Source organism: Notechis scutatus, chromosome 1 (genome assembly GCF_049901735.1).
Source record: "Notechis scutatus isolate UNSWTSFEM ecotype Mainland chromosome 1, rNotScu1.2, whole genome shotgun sequence".
NCBI classification, from domain to species: domain Eukaryota; kingdom Metazoa; phylum Chordata; class Lepidosauria; order Squamata; family Elapidae; genus Notechis; species Notechis scutatus.
In genome coordinates this window covers 46,044,281-46,070,216 of record NC_142009.1, presented here as the reverse complement: position 1 = coordinate 46,070,216, position 25,936 = coordinate 46,044,281, and the positions used below count along the sequence as shown (strand labels likewise).

At 37.1% G+C, this 25,936-nt stretch overlaps 1 long non-coding RNA gene across 1 annotated transcript; it reads right to left on the bottom strand.

The window, feature by feature from the left end:
- Positions 1-244: 244 nt before the first annotated feature.
- LOC148132773 (uncharacterized) lies at positions 245-13,652 on the bottom strand. The gene is made up of 3 exons (XR_015749192.1): positions 13,484-13,652; positions 3,195-4,088; positions 245-1,336 (listed from the first exon to the last, which is right to left on the bottom strand). It is a non-coding gene; the product is annotated as an uncharacterized LOC148132773 (long non-coding RNA).
- Positions 13,653-25,936: the final 12,284 nt, after the last annotated feature.

Genomic DNA, 25,936 nt, shown 5'->3' with positions numbered 1-25,936 from the left:
GACTTCTCCAGGGAACTAATGAGTGTCTGAAATAGGATAACTTGAGGCTGATCATCTGTACCATCTGAGTGGATTTATTTGATGATCTGTTTTCTTGGCTATCCATGATATTCTCCAAAACCAAATGTCAATATTTTTTTTCTGTTCTGCAACTTCAAAGTCCAATCTCTGCTTTCATAGAGTAACACAGAAAAAAAAAAACACTGGTTATACAAATCAAGAGAAAGACCAGGAACCAACAGAATAAAGTGCAAAGAAACGATATATGGATTGAATGTTTTATATTAGAAGGGTTTTTATGATGGAAAGAACTGTTAAAGCAATGGAACAGGCTGTCCTCAACACTGGACTATTGAACAAATGGGGGAAGAGTGAATGGCTGGCTGTTGGACATGTTTAGTAGATTCCTACACTGTGTAAGAAGTTGGAAGTAAAGCACTATTTGTACATTCAATGATTCTGTAACCTATGCTTTCATATAGTTGATCTCTTAAATCAGCTGGGTTTTCAACTGTATAAAAGCTTTTCAAACCTTTCCAAGCATAGGTTCTTCTTGCAAATATCTATAATCTATTTTCTTCTTTAGTATACCCATAGAAAAAATGATTTTGAGCAGATTAGTTATTATTTTCCATACATGTTGAAGTACCAATACTGGTTTTTCTGTCTGTTCCAAATTTAGGTTAGGAAATCCACAATCTCTGCAAGATCAGAGAGATCTGGTTTGGTAAAGCTCATTGAGTAATCTTGTGTGGTCATGGTCTTTCAGTAAAATCTATTTTGCAAACTAATTGTGAAATAAAAAGAGAGCTAAACTTTCCTCACTTCCCTAAACATTTCAATGGACAATAGGCAAACTGTTTTATAGAATAATCAAAAATACATCTGACACTTAACAGAATATTTAGGAATATTGATAACATTGTTTAAATGGACTGAGTGTCACAAATAATTGCCCCATCCTATGTTGCTGAAGTGGCAAATTATACATTTATAAGTGTTTTAAAAGAAACAAAGCTAATATTATAGGCTAATGTCATTTCCACAGTTAGAATAATTTCTTTTCCTGTCACAGACACTGATTAAATCTTTTAAAATGTCAGGTCTACCTAATAGCTTGCTATTTTACTAATCTCAAAACAGGTTTGACAGTTAGATAATATCTTCCCATGAAGCTGTCTTAAAAAAATAATCCATGGTCTGCATAATTGAAGAGTTTGGGTGAATCTTGCTCTCATTCAGCCTTTTTACTGATTCACTTATGGGAAGTGCATCTACTTCTCCTCCTCTATGTAAATAGCTTTACCATCCAAAGCCTGGGTCGGTCTTCACAGATCTGAGCATCAATGAAAGAAAGAGAAAAGAGGGTGTGGGTGGGTGGGTGGGTGTATCTGATTTCCCATTCCATCTGTATTGAATTTCTTTCTTATTCTTTGTATAGTTTCTTAGAGAATATCTGAGGCTCAGTTAGAGGGGTTGGCAGTTTGCCAGACTTTCACTCCAAGAGCCCAAAGCTGGAATATTTAATTCTTAAACCAAAGCTCTTGACACTGCAGAAAAAAAGGAACTTTGACAAAGAAAAGAGGAAGGAGGCAAGACATAAAAGTTTTGTCTCATGATAATCCCCATTTTTGGTTATGTTTAAATCACTGCCTTTTGCATGCGATGAATAATTCCAAACAACATTTCTCTCTGCAACTTCGCCTTTGCTTTTGGTTGATGTCATATCCACGAGCAAATGAGATATTTTATGTAGATGTAGAGCCTCCAGAAAAGAATTTGGCAAGGCTTGCTAAAGATTATGCTAGAGTTGCTTGAGGATTATGATTGAACTGCATTTTTAAGTGAACCAATCTAATTAACACTTCCTGGATTAATATCTCAATCAACATATAGTTGGCCTTCAGCTTTTGCATTTTGATCTAGTGATAATGTATTTTGGCTCAAACCTTGTTCTACAATGCATACAGAAATACATATTAATTCAAATACTTGCAATCTGTGTGTTTGGAACCAAAAACATATGCAAGAACATTTCTAAATAAAAGGTACTGTATAAAACTGATGTGAATTTGCATTTGGTGAATGTAAAATAGAAATTACATACTCAAAAAGAAATGGGTCAGAATAGACATGTAAATTAACTCTTGTGAAACTAACACCAAAAAGATACTGGTTCATCCATCCTACTATACATAGTCAATATATTGATTATATCAAGAAACTTAATTATCTGGCACAATGTGCTATTTAAATAATTTCCTCCCTTGACAAAAGAGTTCAAAGTGCCAAAGCAACATTTTTCTTTTTTCTTTTAGCCATCACATCTGATTATACTTTGGTTCTGAGTAATTACCTACAAACACTTGATTTGATGAAGTAGATTATAGACCATGAAAGCTTACAAAATATGTTAGCATTTAAGGGGCTGTCAAAACTCTATGACAATTTTTTCAAACATTTGTTAAAAATGTGTTGGGGATTAGAGATTGAGTAAATTGTTGATGTTGTAAACCCTAGCCAATAGATATCCATCAAAACCAACATTTTCCTGATACACCTACAAGCCGGACTGCTTGTTATATGAATTCCTTCAGACATAGCAATGGGGACAACTCCTACAGGAGTATCAGAGTCTTTGAAAAAGAATATCCTTTAGGAATGAAAGTTCTCCTTCAATTTCTTTCAACCCATTATGCTCCGTTGGGTAGGAGCTCATACACAATATGCTCTGTGGTGAAGTCTCTGAACTTGTGCATGCATCTGAACACACATGAATGAGTGATGTGTGATGAATCAGCTTCTTGCAGGCAAGGAAATGGTATAGAAAATATATAAAGTAAAAGAACAAAACAATTTTCTTATTACTAGAATTTTTTTTAAAAGGTTAACTTGTGGGAAAGTATTTGTTCTCTCAGACTATTATCAATCCATGTAACATCCCTGTTACCTTTGGCTTTATTCCCAGTTCATAATTTTGTCCAGATAGCATACATAGAATGCTTTAGTAATTAATGCTAACAATTTATTTTTTTATGCATTTTTAAAAACAAAGGCATACTAATATCATCCTTTATGTGGAGAACTGTCAAATTTTATCTGAATTCTCATCCACTTGGATGCTTAATGGAATGATTGCGTGGCTACAAAGTTTACCTCTTTATAAACACACTTCCTCATATGTAGATACATACACAAAAACATTCACTTATGAGTCTCTTCCAGGTTTCTTCAACATCTGGTTTCAGCTTCCTGACCTACTTCTAAGAAAAAAAGAAGTAATGTGGGGGGCCGGGGGGGGACAGACAAAAATATTTGGAATAGCATTTGGAAAAACATTTGGAAACCTGATTGTTGGGGTAAGAGGTGGGAAATAGAAAGTAGAGAATCTCTTTATTGCTCATTATCATTTCACTACAGCAAAAAATCAAACAAATGAATGCCAACTTCAAATATAAAGAAAGCTTGTATAAAAAACTGCTGCTATTCCAAAATGTTGCAGTTATTTTTCAGGAATTCTCTTAGCATATTTTGAAGCATGGAATTAGCTTACTTGAAAGTGGATATGATGAAAACATCAAACTTTTAAAAGCACATTGACTGATGTGTGAAACTATTTTGTTGTTTTTGTTATTGTTGTTGTTGTTTCACCTTCAAAATGAAAGCCATCCAATCTTCTGTAAGAGATTTGTTTATAGACAGTCTGGCAGTCCCCTTATTAAAATTAACCCAAGGAATTTGTTTGGTGTCAATTGTATCCTTCTTGTTTTTTTTCTTTATGTACTTAGATTTTTACAACATCAAAATATTTTTAAAGGGGATCAAAAGGAGATTCAAGAAAAGTAATCTGTTTTTTATTTATCTATTTATTTAATTAGATATAGAAGGAATTATTTATTTGCTCACTTATGCTTTGGTAAAACAATTCAGACATTTGCCCCAGCCAGGAGAAATATCTTCCTGTAATTATTGTTTTATTTATCAGAGACATGTCACTGATACTTTAGCATATATTTATCAAATTTGGATACTTCCCGTTTCACCGCCAAGTGAAATTCTGGGCTGTTTCCTCAATTACATGCTTAATTCTGAAAAAAAGAAAAAATAACATAAAATACCAAGTTTAAAAACAGAACTGAATTACATATGGTGATTTAATATTTTTAATAAGCTGACTTTAATCACTTTCCTTTGTCTGGAGAGATATTTAATATTCCATCATTGGAATTGAAAGAACTGTAAAAATATAGATGACCTCAAATGTTATCATCAATGGAGAAACTGGAACATTTTAGAGGAACATTCTGCGAAGAATTAGTAAGATGTAGTATATCATAAGTCATACTATGCACCTGATAAATTAAGCTATAGCTCATGAAAGCTTATATTTAAGTAACAAAATTTGTTAATTCGAAAAGATACTCTCAGAGTTCTGATTTTTTTGCAACGATTTTGGTGCGGTACGTGTTTCCCCATCAATGACCTGTTAAATCCAGTCTTCCCTTACACTGTATACTTCAGTCCTCCATGTCACACAGGTAGTCCTCAACTTATGAACACATTTTGAACTAGAATTTCCATTGCTAAGCAAGACAGTCATTAAGTGAGTCACCCTGATTTTATGACATTGTTTGCCATAATTGCTAAATGAATCATTGCAGTTGCTTAGTAGAAAGCAATAGCAATATCACTTAGACTTATATACTGCTTTATAATGCTTTACAGCCATCTCAAAGCATTTTTACCGAGTCAGCATATTGCCCCCAACAATTTTACCCACCTTGGAAGGGTGAAAGGCTGAGTCAACCTTGGTGAGATTCAATCTGCCAAATTGCAGGCAGTGGGCAGTCAGCAGAAGTAGCCTGCAGTATTGTACTCTAACCACTGAGCCACTGCAGCTCATTATATGATTGTTAAGTGAATCCAGCTTCCCATTGGATCAAATAACATTGTTTGTCAGAAGCTGGCTGGGAAGGTCACAAGTGGAATTCTCATCCTTCAACTGACATAAACAGGGGTGGGCTACTGCCGGTTCATACCGGTTCATGTGAACTGGTAGCTAATTTTATGGCCAGTTCAGCAAACCAGCAAATCCCACCCCTGGCTGATCCTGCCCACCCTGCCCTGTCCCTCCCAGGACTCCTCACGCAGCCCGTTTTGGATTGCAGGTCATTGAGGAGGCTCGGGAAGGGAGAAAAATGGGCCTCCTGGAAGTTCCAGAAGGCCAGAAATGGGCTTGTTTCTGGCCTCTGGAGCCCGGGGAGACTGTTTTCGCACTCCTGGAGGCTGGAGGAAAGCCTCCAGAGCACGGAGAGGGTGAAAATGCCCCCCACAGCACATTTTTGGTCCCAAGCCAGGGATGCAGGAGGCCAACTAGGCCACGTCCACCATGGCCATGCCCACCCAGCAACCAGGCAGAGAACTGGTTGCTAAATTTTTTGAAACCCACCCCTGGTAAATACATGCCAAATTTTGATCATGTGGCAGTAGGGATGCTGCAACAGTTGTAAATGGGAGGACTGGTTTTTCCAGTGCCCTTGTAACTTTCAATAGTCATTAATGAATCATGGTAAGTCAAGGACTATAGACAGAATGAAGTACCTTAAAATGCACCATTTAAAAATAGCCTTACTGTGGTAGAAAATATCAAACTTTCAGACTTACTCAGGAAGACAGCTTTTAAAATATATATTCTCTTCTCTTCGGGGGCTGCCCCACCTGCAGTGACTGATTGCTTTCTGCGGTCCAGAAAGATAACTCTATTATGCTCTGATCTGATTGCATCCGAAGCCCTGCATTGTATATTCAGTAAGTGAATGACAACAGTAACATTTGAAACAGGAAACAGATTAGTTGTTATTTTTTCATAAAGCAAGTCTTAATCTACAAAGAAGCATCTTTAGGTTAAACATTAGAATAAACTTCCTAATAGCATGAACTGGAAAGTATTGGCTCTCATCCCTGAGCAAAGGCTAGATTGCAGTCTTTTAGAGTACTATAATTGCAAGATTTCTGCCCTGGGTAGGTGACTGGATAAATCCATAGTTCTATGGCAGTGGTGACTAAACTTTTTGGGCTCCTGTGCCAAAAATTGTGCACGCACTTACATGCTCGCGCTCGCATGCCAGCATCCAGAAGGCAATGTGTGCGCCCTCACACCCCCTATGCATGCGCATGCAATCCCCACCCACCCACCACCACCCCCTTACCTGCACTGCACCTCACAGCTGATTTCCGGCCTCCCAGAGGCTTGAGGAAGGCTTCTGCAGGCTTTGCAGACCGAAAACTAGCCCCGTTTCATCACTTCCAGTATTTTCAGAAAACCAGGAAGTGACAAAACAGGGCTAGTTTTCGGCCTGCAAAGCCTGCAGAAGCCTGCAGAAACCTTCCTCAAGCCTTTGGGAGGCTGAAAAAGGCCTCAAACCAGCCGAAAATCAGCTGTGAGGCATGTGCATGCACAGTGAGGTAAGTTTGCCTACTGCTCGCATGCTGGCACAAATGCTCGCATCAGGTGATACGCATGCCATAGGTTTGCCATCACGGTTCTAAGGTCTTGGGTATATGTGGGTTTGTATAAATGCCTTTGAGTCAGTCTTTATTCCTGGTAACTACCTGGACAATTCTTAGCAACATTTTCAGAAATGGTTGGCTGTTGCATTCTCCCTAGGATTAAAGATGCCCAGCTGACTCTATGTCCAGGTCCAGATAAGAACTTTTGATCTTCCGGTTTTTAACCTGGTGTCTTTAACCATTCCGCCAAAGTGGCTCTCAAGTCTAATTTATATGGACTTTTCCCCCATTCCACTTCATACTTCCTTTGTCACTAGTTTTTAAGGCATTAGTTACATGTTAAGTTAAAATAAATGAAAAGAAGTGTGTGTTTTTTCTTATTTACATGTGAATGTAGTGACAATTCACCCATTATAATTTAACATGGTAAGCCACCCAAGGTCACCTTGTGTTGAATGGGCGGCAACAAATTTAATAAATAAATAGAGCAATAAATAAATAAAGTAGTAAATAAAGTAATAAATAAAATAATTGATCATTTAAAATTGCTTAACAGCCCAACACATAAATGTATATTCAGACATATGCCATGTTCTTGATCCTATTTCTTCCTTCTTCACCCTCAAATAACATACAATATTTATGGCAAATAATTTCAGGTCATTTCTGCTCAGCTAGCTGAGCTGCAGCTTTGATTTCAAAACTAGCCAGTTGGTAAAAAGAAAACAACAATAATCTTAAGCCTTCCTTTTACATTTGATTTAAATTAAATTTATTCAAAAGTAACTCCTTCCATGCTTCAGAGAATGCTGCACTGAGGCAGAGGGAGTGCAAACTTAAATATCAAGCACCAAACTCATTCTGCTTCTTTCTTGGAAGCAAGCTTTTCTGTGTGATGAGCTCAAAAAACTGCATGGGGCCATCTTGCTTCACTGAACTGGAACAGCCTTTCTTTCACTAGCACATACATTAGGGCAAATGATTACACTCACTATAGCAACCCTCCCCATCCAGCTCTTCCTTCTCAGTAGGCTCCATGGCTTCACGGGGCCACAGCTCATTCTGCTAGCCTGCCACCTTCAATCCCATTCTTGCCTCTACCCCATTACCTGAGCAAATTCCATCATTAGCTTAGAGCTAAATAGAACTTTCCAAAAGGTTTACACTTCTAAAACACCATTCTTTTTTTTTTCCCTCTCCTGTGTGATTTGCATCAAAAAAAGGGAGCGGGAATAAAGAGCCAGGCCACCGGCGGGCCAGGGCTTTTGGTGCTCTGAGAAAGAGGAACAAATCCTGTCATCCATCAAAGTGCAAAGCCCTCATGCTTGAGCAAGGAAACCCTAGAAGTATCTCCATCAGATCTCAGCAATACAGATGTGATAATCATAATTAAATCAATAATGATTTTCTGCATCCTGAAACCTTCATTTTGTTTTCAATTCCTACATTGAATTCCACTGTCTGTTTTCTTGTCCTTTTCATGGTTCATAATGTAGAGGGATTCCCTTTATCTGGCCACTATCAGCCATTTCTTGAAGACCTGATTTGCAGTGGTGTGTGGAGAATATATACAATAATACAGGAGCCTGCTATGCAACATAAAACTTTCTAAGTAGCTTTCTTTAACCCAGGATTGTTTGGTTCTCTTGCCCTACAATTCAGAGCATTCCCTATTGTCCCAGAGAGTGCTGAGTGGTATTCAGATCTGAAGATTTGCTCAACTCTTCATTTTGTCATTTTGTGAGCCAAGAATTGTTCCAATATATCAAATGCTACTGTATGAAGTTGCCTTTCTCGTGTTTTCCTGTTTGAGACAAAAGCAGACTTCATCACCAAGATAACAGCTCTTCCTGCTTGTAATGGTGAAGATCCAGAAGCCCTTCCTTGTATCTGCTACCCTTTCTTCAAGCCCAAACACATTTCTGCTCTGTCAGAGGAAGAAGGGGCTGATCAGAGGCAGATAAAGAGGCTTCCCCAATGGCTGTTACACAAGATCAAAAGGACAGCCACTCACATTGTCCCCTGAATTGTTGGGCAGGCACCCAAGACTTCCTGCATTAAGATTCATTGTCTAACTTTTCATGTGTATGTGAAATAGAATTCCCAGCTGAGCTTTTCTTTGTTGCCTTATAACAGAATATTACTCTGGATGAAATTCATACAGTATTGCTTGCATCATAATGCTAAACTGACACTTTGATTTCCCACCTTACAAAGAGGAATAGGTTTAATTAAATTAGTTAAATGTTATTTTATTTTAAAGTAAGAATTTGTTTTATTTTACTTTATTTTACTAAAATGAGAAATGTGACTAATTCTACAGCTGTAACTGGAAAATGTTAATTACTTATGATCATAGGATTGCTTGATCCTAAGTATTTATAAAAAAAAGTCCCTTCACTAGCAAATCTAGAGGTAGTTATGCAAAAGAGAGATTGAGAAACCTTTTTCAACCTAGCACTACCCTTTCCAAATGTATTGGGAGTGCATCTACCAAAATTATTTTGGGGTTCAATTTCTATACACATCACATATTTTTCTTAGGATGGATGAGTCAGGGGCATTCCAAGCTACTACCCTACTTCCTTAAATATAGTGTAGGAAACACAGAAAGCATCCTACCCCCTTTACATAACTACGTATTTAAGGAAATAAAGTAGTAGCTAGGATTCCATTCAGTTGGAAAGAACAGAAACAAAACTTTATTCAAATAATAGCAATAGCAGTAGCACTTAGACTTATATACCAATTTATAGTGCTTTACAGCCCTCTCTAAGTGATTAACAGAGTCAGCATATTGCCCCATTTGGGTCCTCATTTTACCCACTTCGGAAGGATGGAAGGCTGAGTCAACCTTGAGCCTGGTGAGATTCAATCTTGCCAAATTGCAGGCAGACGGCTGTCCGCAGAAGTAGTCTGCAGTACTGCACTCTAACCACTGCACCACCAAGGCACCACTGATAATCCATTGATAATCCATAATTATAATTATAATAATTATAATTATCCTATGGATAATTATAATCTATAATCATAATTAGTTGCTCTGATTATTATTTTTGTCACCATGCATTATTAATCCTGTGGGTCAAAGCTAGATTGTACAACTTAAAACTCCAGGACCACTTGAGTGGTGGGCAACCCAAGGTTTCAAAAGCTGTTCCTAAATGTAATCACATTCGCTATGTCCAATTTTAATTATGTTTACATGTAAATGAAATTATGTAACATTTAGTTAAATAACATTCAGTTTCACATATTGTTTCAAAATCTGATACAGCTGTTTGTTTTAGAGCAGGTCCAAATAACTTACGCTCCGCCAAGCAAAAACCACCAGCCTTGTTATTACAGCCTCTCTGAAGTGCTTGACAATCCCCCCCCTTTTTTTTTTTAAATTTCAAGTAAGTGAAATCCGAAGCACATCAATTTCCTGGTAACCTGTCAAAGGTTGTTTTTTTCCAAGTTGTACATAGCCCAAATCACAGCCTTGTCATCTTTAGCCTAGTTCAAGCAGAACCACTGCTGGCTGTAATACGAGCTGATTGCTTCAGATGCCAAACAAGCTGATGTACAGAGGCCATGCACTGAGTGCTAAAAAGAAGGCAATCCAGTGGGAGGGCAGATCCAAAGGAAACAACCAAAACCGAGGTCTAAAAGTTGCAGAAACTGAAAAGCTTGAGGTCTCAGAGCTCCATCCCTGGCCTAGCTGCAAGCCATTAAGGAGGTCTTAGCCTTGAAATGGGCTTTAATCCTGAAAAGTCTTCCTGACAGCTGTTTTAAGCCTGTAGGCATTGATGCCAGCACGTCCTAGACCTGAGGAGGAGTTCAGCTTCATTCCTAGAATTCCTTCTTAGTCACTCTTAGTATATTAAGGAAAATTTGTCATGATGTCCTGCCTCGATATTGGGTCCAGGACTCATGGATTAGTTTTTCCTAGAGTCCGTTATACTCCTAATAACTATGTTTAATTTGAAGGCATCTATCTTCTTGTCCTCACTTTTTCTCAATGCTATATTCTACTACACAATTAAAGGTATTGTTCTCATCAATAAACCAAAGGAAAACCTTCTTATATGTTCTTGCACTTTCCATTAGTCATGTTGCATTACCTAACTAATCTCATATCTCTTTGCCTTTTCTGAAACCTTCCTCTTCATTATTCTTGAGAAGTATAGCTCTACTCTTGTAAAATCTTAAATAAAACTTTGCTTATATAGGTTAATAGTGCAATTTCACTCTTTGCACATATTCTTGTATCTCCATTCTAGGCAAAACTATCACATTTATTGTTTGTTTGACATATCATACAAATTTAAAAAGTTTATTTTATTTATGTACCTGCCCATCATGGCCGAAGTGGTTTGGCATCGCTGTTTTCTTCTTTTAAAGATAGCTTACCACATTTAAAAACCATACAATTTCTGATATAAAGTATAAACAGTAGGTATCTGAACAATCTAAACGAAGTGTTTAATCTGCATCGTGTGCTTTCCTTTTTGACAGCTGGCCTGTATATCACTTCCCAAATTCATTGATCTCCCCAACTATTATAATATTTAACTCCCCAACTATTCCATACTGAAACCTTAGGACTTAAACTTTAGCAGCATTTTTGTTGGACAGTATTAGGACTGCCTTATATGAGCAGAATTCACTTCCACTAGTGTAAACAAAAAACCCCACTGATCTATCTATGTATGTATGTTGTGCTTTAAAGAATGGCATAAGGCAAGTTGAATATTATGTTATATTCAGAGCTATACTGCTATACTTTCCTTGAATCCAATTGACACAAAGTAATTTTGTGGGTCCCCCCTCAATGGCAAATTAATCCAGGAAAAGTGTAGCTAATCTGTTCTGAAGAACTGCATGTGACTTATGTAAAAGACCTCAGAGCAGCCAGTGACACAGCATGTCCTGAATGGGTTCTCCTAAACAATGGGACTGGTAAACATATGCACATTTAACACCCTCTTAACACTGAGGCAAGGCCTTGGCCTTTGTTGCTTGAACACAGAGGAATGACTCTGATGGTGGGAATTTCAGGCTCAAAAGCCGCCTTCTTTCAGATGTGATGCAGCTCACTTAGTGGCCTAGATGCAGAGTAAGAAAATGAAAGATAAAAACCTTCCTCTTAAAATACTCCATCACCATCTCTGTCTCACCCAAACAGAGAGACACAGAAACAAAAACACATGCAAATACAATAATCTTCAACTTGATTCCTAACAAAAAGAAATTCAAAACCAAACAAAGAAGAAAATACTAGAGACAAAGGAAGATACAATACATTATCACCTTGTTAGTGGAAAGCTTAGCAAGAAAACTCTCTCTGTTCCATAACTAGGAATCACACACCATTGTTATTATTACTGATTTATTTTCAGGATAATATGATCCAAATATGACTTCCAAAGTACTTGACAAGTAATATAAACCATCTCAAAATAAAAATGTAGTACATGTTAGGCTAAACCAACCAAAAGTCTATGGCCCTTCACACAACACAGTAGATGAAGGATGAAAGGAAAAACACCAAGTTGAAGAAGCTTCAGGCCTTCATGTCTTCTGCCTTTCCCTTCCATTTCTCATGGATCATTTTCTCAAAAGATCAGTGGGAAACATTCAGCTAGAAAAGGCTTGTGAGCTTTTCCCAAATGAAGGCAAATATATCAGCAGTGGGATCCTACCTGTTCCACTACTGGTTTGGTGACTGCGCACACGCGCGCACCTAACACACACACAAACAACTTTCCACACACCACCTGAGGCTTGCAGTGCCAATCATCTGAGAGGATAAAGAAGAGAAAAGCACAGGGACAGGTGGGAGGGCCAATCCTGTGCTTTTCTCTTCTTTCTCCTGTCAGCTGATTGTCAGAGGCTTTTTTTTTACTACCAGTTCAGGTGAACCAGTCCGATCCGGTATCATACTACCACTGAAATATATGTACCCCAGGATAATATTTCAGGATCCAATCTGGGCTGGTCACCAGGACCAGAGCTTAGTTTCTGATCTTTCTGACTCATACTGAAGTCCACCCTCATGGAACCTGTCTCTCACCAGAATTTAACACATTCTGATGAGAGAGATGGGCTCTAGCATGAGTCTGAAAGCTTAAAAACTAAATCTCTGGTCCTGGTGACCAACCCAGATTGGACTTTGCAAGATTTGGCTTGTAATTCACTTTCTTTCTCCAAAGATCCTTCCATTAGAAGAAGTGGTAGTAATGATAGGGATAGGCTAGAACTGAAACCATAGAGATGAAACCAATATTCTTTATGATGTCCTGTTTTTCTTCTCAGTTTTTAATAATTCTGAATTTATTGACTTTGCCTTAAGATATATATATATGTGCAAGTGTGTATGAGTGCACCCACACTCATCCCACATCAGATTCCTTACAATTGACTATTATTAATACTACTGTGCTCTTCTGAAAAATGAATATTTTATATACTTAAATATTTAAAATAAACAGAAAAAATAGAATAACAATACTAAAATTACTAAAATAAGCCAAAAGTATGTCAGCTATGAAATGTATTAACATGTATATACTAACAGCTTTCCAATTATTTTAAGACCAACCTAATTGCAGTTGCTTCTCTTTGTAACTGAAGGGCCAGAAGCCGGAATAGGCAAGATTGAGCAGTTGCTCTAAATGGATCCAATTAGACCAGGTTTTCTCCCTAGATTCCAAAATCATGTAAGCATCATGCAAATATATTAGATTTGATAAATGTCCCCATTCATAGAAAAAAATAGCATAACAATTTAGTGCTAGGCACAGTGTTTCTTTAGAAATTACCATATAAATTATACACCAAGTGTGGTGTTTCTCAACCTTGGCAACTTTAAGATGGTGGACTTAACTCCCAAAATTCCCCAGCCAGCAGGGGGGAAGGAATTATGTGAGTCAAAATCTACTCATCTTAAAGATGTCAAGATTGAGAAACACTAATTTAGATTTACAATCCCAAGCACAGGAAGTTTCCTTAGATCAGGTTTCGGCATTTAATGTGGTACAGCCTTTGTACTGAGGTGTTGTACAGCTCACATCAAGCCACATAAATCTCTAAGCAGAATCTCAGCACTCACATCCATAACTAATAAGCGTTTTTGACAGTTTGTCGCAAAATCTGAGGATGCATAAACAAAAAAAAGAAAAGCACCAAGTTAAAATGTTTTTGTCATTCCACAAGTTAAAAAGGCATAACCAAAGCTTTGCTAAAACCCAACCTGCCCAGCTCACCATAGCATTTCAAACTATGGCCAGAGAAATCCCCCTGGGGAGTTCACAAGGCATAGTCCAAATTGTTACCTTGTGTTGTTTATTCTGCTAATCAGTAACTTCTGAAAATGAGTGCTCTATCTTAACTGTCAAGGTCATTCTTCCCTGTGTACATAGCCAACATTATTCAATAAATCTAAACAAGATTTAAATGTGAAATGCTGTATTATAGCAACATTAGTCTGTGTTTTCCATTATCAGTATTCACAGATGCTTATACTTTGTGTATGGAGGACAGTCATCAGCAGCTTAGTGTCATTCAATGGTGAAAAAAGTAAGGTTCTGCACTTAGGCAAGAAAAACAAAATGCACAGGTATAGTACAGGTGGTACCTTGCTCAAGAGTAGTAACTGTGAGAGAGATCTTAGAGTTCTAGTGGACAATCACTTAACTATGAGCCAGCCGTGTGTTGCAGCTGCCAAGAAAGCCAACACAGTTCTAGGCTGCTTTAACAAAGATCATGTGATTTGTTAAGACCACTTTATAATGCCTTGGTAAGGCCACACTTGGAATACTGCATCCAGTTTTGGTTGCCATGATGTAAAAAAAATGTTGAGATTCTAAAAAGAGTACAGAGAAGAGCAATAAGGATGATTAAGGGACTGGAGGCTGAAACATATAAAGAACGGTTGCTGGGATTGGGTATATCTAGTTTAATGAAAAGAAGGACCAGGGGTGACATGAAAGCAGTCCTCCAATATCTCAGGCGCTGCCACAAAGAAGAGGGAGTCAAGCTATTCTTCAAAGCACCTGGAGGCAGGACAAGAAGCAATGGGTGGAAACTAATCATGAAGAGAAGCAACCTAGAACTAAGGAGAAATTTCCTGACAGTTAGAATAATTAATCAGTGGAACAACTTGCCTCCAGAAGTTGTGAATGTTCCAACAGTGGAAGTTTTTAAGAAGAGATTGGACAACTATTTGTCTGAAATGATATAAGATTTCCTGCCTGAGCATGGGGTTGGATTAGAAGGTCCCTTCAAACTTTGTTATTCTATTCTATTCTATTCTATTCTATTCTATTCTATTCTATTCTATTCTATTCTATTCCATTCCATTCCATTCCATTCCATTCCATTCTAAATATAAAAATGCCTTTGCTCTGATTAAGCAAACAAAATAGTAATCCTGACAGTATATTAAATAACAGAATTTTAATGTCAGAAAGTGGCAGCAGGCCCCAAAACCAAGCCACACCAGGCCTGGTTAGACTTTGATGCGAGCCTATCAGGAAACTTTACAACGCTAGCCTAGACTAGGAAGTTTAAAAAAAGAAGACAGCAATGCCAAACCATTCTATCTTGCTGCCAAGAAAAGTAAATTGATGAATCTAGGAAATCAACAGGAGTTGAACTAGATTCAAAGGAGACATTGCTTAGTTTAATTCTGGTTTTGGAATTCAGCTAATTTGCATTAAAACTTCCCAGTCTATTCACAATATCTGGTTCTTGGCTGGGCCCATTCTGAGAAGAAAATGGATTTGAAAAAGATTCTGATTTTCACTAGCCACTATTCTCATGGTGGCTACTGTATTTTGTGTGATGGCTATCATGTTTCTCCTGATAGGCTTTGGACCAGCACTGTCGGGATTCTTTTCACTAGTTGGCAGCTGTGCCCATAAGTTAGAGTGGATAGTGCACCTTGTTGGATAGTGTGTGTGTGTGTGTATGTGTATGTGTGTGTAGTATAATGTATAAAGTTTTTCATTTGTCCTATTCCTGACCTTTTAATTGAAGACAATTAAACCTGTGTTCTACAATTAAACTATGATGCCGCCTTTAAAAGAGAATTTATCAAATAATATAACAGCTCTGCCAAATGGCTTTCTCTTTGCTCGCCTTCCTGTCAATTCAGTTGTACTATGGATGGCATTTTACTTTTCAGATATAACAATTGCCCTCCATAACAAAGTGACGCCATTTCCTCTCAAAGGAAACACGAGAGGAAGGAAGGTTATTCACAAACAAATCTCCATTCAGGAAAACAGAGCGGATCATAATTGGATCTCTTTTTTCAGCACATGGGTGAGGCTAGGATAGTCTTCCTGTTCAAATAGTTCATCTTTTATCACAATCCTATTTCAACATCATTAAATGTTTGCACGGTTTCTAGTTCATTTGTAGCTATTCTCTTCCAAGAATGCAGATGTACTCCATTTTCCTGTTGCTGTGGAACACAGCCGAAATTGCAAACAAAGTTACATAAATGGCCATCTGTGCTTTGAAAACTGCTGATGCATATGATTGCTGCATGAAAATGTTGGCCAGATAATAAAATCAGGCAATTAATATTTTGGCACTTTTCTCTTAAAAAGCAAGGCAAGTTCTACACAGTTGTGCCTTCACAGAAAAATATTCAGAAGGCAACATGCAGTTGCCTGAAAATGAATCAGGTGTAGTGGTTAAGGCATCAGGCTAGAAACCAAGAGATCCTAAGTTCTAGTCCTGCCTTAGGCACAAAGCCTGCTGGGTGACTTTTGGCCAGCCCCTATCAGTCTCAGCCCTAGGAAGAAGAAGGCACTAGCAAGAGACTTCTGAAATTCTTGCCAAGAAAACTGCAGGGACTAATCCAAGCAGTTGCTAGGAGTCAACACTGACTTGAAGGAACACACACACACACACACACACACACACACACACACACCCCAAATCACCCATTCTTATTCTAAACAGACGTTTTGGACATTTACTCTAAACAGGCGATTTGGACATTTACTCAGTGATATGATCTCCAGAAAGTTGCTGGTATTCCAGCTGGGTAAGCAAGCACTTGATTTAACAAGGATATTGGTATGGATGGTATCCTTAAGATCCTTATGTGATGAGATGAACCTTCTTTCCATGATCTGAAATACTCTCAAATTCCTAGCAAGCAAGGTTGGAAAATCTTTTATAAAATAATACTTTACCCCCCAAAATACGTTTATTTGCCAGTGTACAAATTTTAAAGCATTCCTCCATAAATGAGAAATTATAAAGCACGACAAAAAAAAATATCCAAACTATTGTTCAGTCCAGTCTGAACTAAAGTAGAAGATCTGGAGAATTAAACTTCAGTCTCTTAGATAAGTAAAACCTAATTTATTGTAAAGTCAACTTTTTAATCTATCTTTTTCTAGTCAAAAATGTAAAAGCCCTAGTGCCTCAAAATCTTAGAAAAGACACACTACCTAAACATAAATCAAATCCATTCAAATACATGTCTCTCCTTTTACAAACACTTTCCAGTTTTTTGTGGCATTTGTTCTTTGTTACATTAAGCAGATGTTCTGTTTGACTTCACTGGACTGGAGACTCAGATTTCATCCCCCTAGCTACGTTGTCCCATGTACAAATATTTAAAGTATGAGTGATGTCAAGTCCTGGGAGGCTGGGTAAGTTGTGTACATACATGCAAACCTCTCACTGGGTCTTTCTGAGCCTGAACATCTATTTTGAGGTTAAATCAAGTCAAGTCAATCAGCAGCTCAATAAAAATGATGGAGCCCAAAAGGCACCTTCAAATCAGCTATCTCAGGTTCAGAATAAATATTTTGCCACTTTCAAAGAATTCAGAGAACATAATCCTTCACTGTGACCATCCATTAACCCAGCACAATGCAGCTGCTAGAAATGAAAGCTCTTTACAGAACACACTATACTTTTTTCCCCCTCTTGCTCCTTCAGCAAAATGGCTGTTTGTTCATGAAAGGCACGGAGCATCTGAAACCGATTATTCCCTGAAACATCCTGGATTGCTGAGACAGCAAAAACATGACCCTGGAAACTTTCCTGGAGGGGATGTGTATGGTGCATTAATTAGCCAATCCACACAATATGGTTTATATCAACAATGGGTACATTTAAATATCTCTGTTCTCTGCTTAATATTGCGGGTGTCAGTATCAGGACACAAATCAAATGTAGGCTTAGAACAAATATAAAGAAATGTGTTATGTGAAAGTCAGACTGAACGAAAAGCTGATCTGAAATAGAAGTAAATAGGGATGGGTGGGAAAAATATTTAGCTTACACAGGATGCAGACACAACAAATATGCATTCCTGGATATTATAAGAATGCCAGAAAGTAATTGTACATCAAGTAATTGTACAACATCCCAAATGTTGCAATGCCATTTACAACTCAACTAACTAACTCTCTCTATATAGAGAGAGAGGGTGGGGGGAGAGAAAGAGAGAGAGGGAAAGATTTATTGTTATCATACCAGAAAAAGATGGGGATAAATGAGAAACTGTGGGGAGGATTATTTGATTGCATTTTTAGCAGTATTATAAGAGAGCATGCTAATCACCAAGTGGATTATTAGCACAAGCTTGGGAGATGTGATGAAAGTTAGCTAGGAAAGGAAAGCAGAAATGAGAATACAATTGGGAGTCAATTTACTATTCAGTACCAGTCCCAATTTTGTAATATGTTTCTTTTGGTTTTGAACACAAATGACATCTACTGAGAACTGGTTCTTCAAAACAAAACACATAGGTATGCTAAACTTGGTTTAATGTATTTTCAGCTTAGCAAGCATACCTAGAAATGTCTTGAAAGACAGCTTATCGGGCTCGAGTTCTACTTCCCTAACATGTATTTTCTGCATAACATGAATTTGAGTTTCATTTTCATGGGAGAATTAACAAAGAGGAAGGAACTATATAATAAAGCAGGAACTGGCTAATAAGACATATTGGTGAATGAAAAAGTCTTCATCTACCGATAGTGCTTAAAAACAACAATTAATTCTGAAAAAGCTGTGTCTCCTGTATCCAACACTCATTAATGGACAGTATGTATGTATAAACCTGTCTAGAAGAGAGAGACTGAAAAGAAGAAGAACTCTCAGGAATTCTGTATTTCTTTCCATAGTGCTACTGAATAAGAGTTATCATAATTGCATTTATGATTTGTATCCCATCAACACAAATATGCCTGTTTTTTTTTAATCCTGACTCACCAAGCATTACACTAATGATAAAGAGTTAGCAAGCCCTCTGCTATTTCCTCAAACTATTCAATATTTGATTGGTCACCAGGGTACAGGGTGTCCAGATGCACAAGGTATTTTAAGGAAGCACAGTTGAGAGTTAATTCCTGCTTCTTACCTACCATGCTTGCTTCCTCTGGGAGATCTTGTATGCCATAAACAAAAAAGACGATGCTAGAAACATATCTGCCTGTGTAGCATAAATAAAGGAAGTACAAGATCAGTTTTGATGAGAAGTAAAAACACAGGGCAAAATGTGTGTGTGTATTGGGGGGGACGAGAGAAAGAGAGAGAGATGCTCCATTATGTTTCATTAGATGTGAGCAAAAGTTGTATGAAAGCAATTTGCTCTCCTAGAGGTTTCAACCTTCTCTATCTCTCCTTCTCTTCCACCTTCCTTTCAAATACAGTTTCCAAGAACCGATTTTTTAAAATCCTTGACATTAGTGATGACAGTATTTTTATACAGATCTTTATAGGAGTCTTCCTGTCCAATTTTTTTAAAATTAAGTTGGAAGATCATGAGGAATTTGGGAAACAAAAAATGTCTGCCAAGATAATCATTCCCATTTAAAATCTTGCTTTTCATGTGGAAAGCACCATTCCGCTTCCTTTTTAGTCATCTTAAAATATTCTGAACAAAACTGGTATGTTTTTATGAGAGTGTCCAAAGCTTCCTGTTAATCAAAAGAGAAACTTTCTGCAAAAGAGCTAATGAAATCATATGAAACAATAAATGGCTTCTCTGTTTTTTACAACACTGAGTCAAATTTCTGAGAGAAAGGTGTTGGCCTTTTTATTTCTGAGTTTATGTTATTTTCTGGGTTTTGTGCTTACGTCTTTGTGAAGTAGCAGATTATGCTGTTGTTGAAATTATTGGTATTTCATATTATGCATCTCTTCACCCATGTGTAATATCCATTGGTTGTCCACATGGCACAGTCTGAAAAAAAAAAGGAGACACTTTGATAATGTTTCTTTGGGACTGAATTGTGTTGGAGGTAATAATGGTAAAATAACAGATTAAAGGCAGGCTTCTATAACAAAATTGATAATTACCAACAACTGAAAATGTATAATTTATTTCTATCAATGTATCAAGAAAAAAAGTAACTTTTAAGTCATGTAAAATTTGAGGCATATTGCATGCCATGAAAAAATGCATAAAAAGTTCTGTTTTCAAATCATATGTACAAAATGATACTGAGATGGTTGAAAAATTTGTATATAGCTTATCACTTTCTCTAAAAATACAACAAAAATCTCTTCTGTACATAACTTATATATAAGCAAAGCTTGAAAGCCTCATTATTCAGGCCTACTCAAGAAAAGATATTAAAAGCTGTTAAAAACACCATATACACTCTAATCTTGATAAAATAAGCCAACTTCATAAACTTTGTTTTTGGTTTTAAAAATATTGATGATTATTCCTTTTAAGTAGTGGTATTAAAATGGAAAGAAAGAGTTAAGTCTGTGAAGAAGTTTCTAGGAGAAGATGAAGAGAAGATTATAAGAAATTTATGGGACATTATTTGAAAGGTTTAAAGTTTTTTTTATATGATGTTGTTTCTGATAGCTCTTAGTGAAATTTTTCTGTATTACTTTTGAATGATTTGTTTATAGATATGAGCCAAGACATGGGAAGAAGAGTGTTTTTGTTGTATTTTTAGAGAAAAGGGTAAATTACTGTGTAAAGAAAAAATTGTAACAGACCCGAGAGTCTTGTGAATCTTTGCTCAAAGATCAAATTGTTTTGGATATAACAAACAATCAATTGCAAGAGAGTATATTTGGACACATGAATTTGTCCATAGAAAATACTATTGATATATGCCAAAAAGTAGAAGGCATTCATTCACCACTGAAATGAACCAGTAGCAGGCACACTTGAGAACAGGGGATATTGTACACAAACAAGTGGTATAAATACCTGTTAACAGGATTCATTTTGTGGGCAGCATATAATGGCTAAATAAAACTAGATAAAACTAGAACAATTGTTTCAAGAAATACATCTGACAAAGGAATATGGACCTGAATATTATTTCTTTCTAGGCTCAATCAACAAGGACAGGGTGCAATGTCAGGAAGAAGAGTGGATTGAATCAATCTCACTAAAGTTATTTTTAGTGGTGCACACGTCAGTACTATTACAAAATAGTGATATTAACAGTTTAAAATTCCAGGTGAATTCAATACAAAAAACAAACAAACATTTTGTGTGTTTGCATAGGCTGGTATGAAGATTCAGGTCCTTGAATTTCTGAGCCACAGACATGCACCTAGTGAATTTGGATTAATCAATACCTGTTAGCCTAACGTATTCTCTGGTTTATAAGAAAAATTGGAATAGGGGTAACCAAATCCATGGCCCTGTGGTCCTAGAGGAAAAACAGAAACAAAGAAACAAATACTACAGGTGTCAGCTGGCAATAGGAAAGTATAAGAGAAACATTGGAGACAGTTTTATCCCAGGAAACCGAGGAATTTTATCAAAGTATTATAATTTCTAAGACTGGATATACTTGTAAATAAATGGCTTAAGCCTCTGGTCTTCAGACAACACAGAGAAGCTGACAATAAAGTCCAAGGATAGGGAAGCAAACCATTCCAATGGACATTGTCATTGCCATATGTTCTTGGTTAGTATAGATTAGTCAAAAAACATAACCAGATTAAACAAAAGCTTTCTTTAAGCCAAAGCGTATAGATTACACACTGGCCCCATGCCATTCTCTTCAACTAGCATATTCATCCAACAGATCTGAAGCTTGAAGGAAAGCTGCACGCATGTTCATTTGATCACAGTTTATATCTCAGCATGATCTGAGACTCTGTTTTATTAGGGTTCAAGATTGTGCCAAGATGTGTACTCACTTTCAGGTAAATATTAATTCAGTGCCATTTTGGGTAAACTATGGAGGCTTTAAATTTATCTTCTTTCTTTTATTCTGTGGCATCAAGCTGGAGAGAGGAAGAGGAGGAGGAGGAGAGTTTACATGGAATTCTCTACCCTTAAAAAAAAAGATCACAATTTATTCAAATGAGTTGGGATGACAGACAAAAGTGAAATCTGCATCACATTTACAAACTTCTAAACAATATCAGTGGAAATCATGGCAACTCTCAAGATGCTGTGAAAATAAAATAATTTTGGTGACAGAAATGGACTTCAGGTTACAGGTAAAATATGTCATCTGCTCTGGATAAAAAGATCTGACTCCTGAATTCAAATTTTTGTTGACTAGTTCCCAATGACATCCTCTTGAACACAACCTCTAATTGATATCCTGACCCTCCTTTTTTCATCCACAATTTAGTGATGGGAGCACATTTTCAAGGTAATGGCAATATTTTTTTTGGTTTTATTTTTGACTAAACAGTGTAACCATAAAATCACTTAGTTTGGCAGAAATGGGTAATCAATGCTGCACATGATTTTTTTTTCTCCAATGAGTATGCTATAGTCCAGGGGTCTTCAAACTTGGCAAGTTTAAGACTTGTGGACTTCAACTCCCAGAATTCCTCCTCCAGTCATGTTAGCTCAGGAATTCTGGGAGCTGAAGTCCACAAGTTTTAAACTTGCCAAGTTTGAAGAGCCTTTCTATAGTCAATCTGCAAATGGGTCAATATTGCAAGGGTCTCTGTATTTCCTTTCTCAGAACATAAATGTGGCTTAATACATCATCAGAAGGCCATTTGATTAACCAGAATAAAGTATCTGCATCAGTGAAATTATATTGGCCTCTTTGATCTTTAGAACGTTTGATAGTCTGAAATTCTAAATATATTCTGTACGTGCTGCACAAACAAAACATTCTTACCCCATTTCCACTCCTCTTCTATAAAAACTTATCTCATTCATTCCCAAGAATGCCTTTCACTACATCATTTGATTGGAAAATCCAGAGCTTACTTTGCCAGACTTTAGTTTGTATTCTTCCAGCTGGCAGTAACATTATGATTCTATATGGTTTATCAGACTAATTGCCACACAGGAATAGAGCTCAGTATTCTAAGGCTATTGTTGGCAGAGATATCCCATTATGCTGGATGCTGTTGGTCTTGGCTAAGCCCTAGGCCATATAAGAAAGACCACCCAGTGTCATGGCTGGATTCCTGCTCTCCAGGCATTTATAGTTATCTCCTGCATTTGCCTCTCCAAATACATAGGGCAGTCCAGTTGCTGGTTTTAAGGGATGCAATGAGAGAGGAGTTATATAACTGACTGGATCTGACAAAGGATTCATCTTGTTAACTTCCTGTTCCCCAAGTTGGCCAAGTACATGAATCTGGAGGATTCCCAACTAGGGTATTAAAAAAAAAACTCCAGGTTTTTTGTGTGTGACAAACACCATTATATTGCCTAGGGCAGGTACTATTTTATGGGTCCATATGTCTAGTATACAAATCTCCCTTAAATACTTCACCACTGCTATGTCCAACTGTCAAATACAGTTGACTTGAGGATCAGATTTGGCATCCGGGCTCCCAGCTGACTATTCCTGTCACAGACTGTGATAAAATACTTACCATTTCAGTCAGGAGGTATCTATCTTCCTCTGCATCGTTTCTTTTGCAAATACAAAGAATGTGCAATGATCTTCCTTCCCCAGGGGAAGGGGGGGGACAGAAAAGAGAGACAGAATGTGTTTTGTCTTTCTTCTCTAAATCATTTGCTTCACCAGGAACTCACCAGACAGTGTATAGCATAACATAACAAAACAAAAAGCACAGTTATTATGAAAACATTTGATGATAGGAAATTAGATGATATCTGTTCACATCTTGAGGATCATAGTCATTGACTGTTCCTGACAAAGCTTCCTTACCCTTCTCGAGAATACTGAAATGCAGTTTCCTGCCAGAAAGCAACAGTGATCAAAAGACATAAACAATAAGGCCTTTTTTAGCTAATTATTGCATTTATATACTTTTCTAAGGAATTTAATTAAAGAAAATGAGCCATAACTATTAACAGGGCTTTTTTTTAATGGATCAGTTGCCACTCTTCTACAAATTTAGAACATTTGTTTAGCAAAGGTTTTCATTTTTCACATTAACAATAATACATCCAGGTTATTTTTTTCTTTTTCTTTTCAAATTAAAAGAAACAAAATACCTTTACAAAAAAAATTACATTTTTTTTTCACAAAAATGTACAAAGTATTGGATTTCCATATATTTGTGATCCACATTAAAAGAAAACTATAAACCCCAGATATGTGAATATTCTGTGATAGTTCAGATATTTGCTGCACTATAATTCATCATTAGTCATGCTGATTGCTGGTGATAGTGGTGCAAGTTGCCGTTCAGCAACACTTGGCAACCAACACACACACACACACACACACAGAGAGAGAGAGAGAGAGAGAGAGACGCACACAGAGTCTCTGTTCCTTCTGTAGACATTAAATAACAGGAACCTTTCCACCAGTGATGTTGAAATGTGGACTATTCAGAAACAGTTCCAGAGCTTAATGGTATCCAGATCGAAATAATTTAAAAGGGTTTGCTTGCTTGCTTGCTTGCTTGCTTATTAGAGACCAAGACACAATCGAGGAGAATAAGATGAAACAACTACTTCCTATAAGGTATCTACTTGGCTCCCTGGAAATAAAATGCTGAATTAAAGAAATCTTTGTTCCAATCCATCATTGCTTTTATAAGATTGTACAACCATGTTTAGAATGTTGGTTGCCACAGAGAAGGCATTCTTGAAATCCAGGTGTTCTTCATATGGTAAAGTCATCCATCTTCTCAAATTTCAGTAAGAAAAGGGTCTTGGCCTCACCAAGTTGCTCACTGTTGTTGGTGACCCACAAAGAGTTTTCATAAGTTTCATATTATGGTCTAGTACACAGCTAATTTCATCCCTTAAATTATAATGAAAGACCCCTAGTGGAATTCATAGTTTATAAACAGGGGGTCCCAGTTTCAGCCTTTTATATCACCAGGGTATCCAACCAGTAGCAGATATCAGAGGAAGGTAGCAAAAAAAAGGGGGGAAGTTCTAAAGATTAGCTAACTACTCAAAATGTGGGTAGTCTCCTTTCTTTCCATTATTTTTCTTTTGCAATCTATCCATATCTTTGTGTGTGTGTATATATTCTTCAGAGAGCAATTCAGCAGGAATATTAAATCTTTCAGTCTCTCTTTAAAAAAAAAAAGTTTCTAAGTGCCAAACCATCCCCAACCCCTGCTTGTAAGTGACTCTTCAACTCTAATTGGAAGATCCACATTTCCACTGAGGTCCTGCATACTTTTATTACCTCAGTGGGAACTGCTAGCTGGCGAGGGCCGTATTTGCCATCCGAAGCCAATAAAAAAAAGAGAGAGAGAGGAAAGCTTTCATGTCCTTCAAGCAAACACTTTTCTCAGCCAGACTCCAGCAGTGTCAGTCAGAATTCCCCCCTCAAGACTGAAGTGAAAGTTCCATGTGTTTTTGAAATGACTGGCAGGCTGTTCTGGACTCCTCCTGAGCTTTGGTGAGCTGGGTTAATATTCCACCAGGCTCCATTTACTTTAATTCCCTGTTTTGCTTTGTTTTGCTTTGTTTTGGTCCTCTTACATCTTTGCAGGATATATATATATATTTGTAGATTTTTACGGTTACAGGTATGCAGGTCTTGGCGTGTTCGGGTCTTTTCCTGTGTAAGATTGAGAGCATCTTGGCAACGTTTCGACGAGGTCCCACTCGCCATCTTCAGGCTGGTGCTTTCGGATTCGTGCTTGCAACAAGCATGAAGCAGAAAGCACCAGACTGAAGATGGCGAGTGGGACCTCGTTGCCAAGATGCTCTCAATCTTACACAGAAAAGATCCAACATGCCAAGACCTGCATAGATAGATAGATAGATAGATAGATAGATAGATAGATAGATAGATAGATAGATAGATAGATAGATATGGATATGGATATGGATATAGATATAGATATAGATATAGATATAGATATAGATATAGATATAGATATAGATATAGATATAGATATAGATATAGATATAGATATAGATATAGATATATGGTATTCAGCTTTGTTCAGGTATTTTCCCACGTCATTATAGTTGTGTTTTTAAAGTTGTAGCAACGTCTCGGCAGAATCTCATCTGCCATCATCAGGCTTCTGTATTGTGTTCGTCAGGCAGACACAA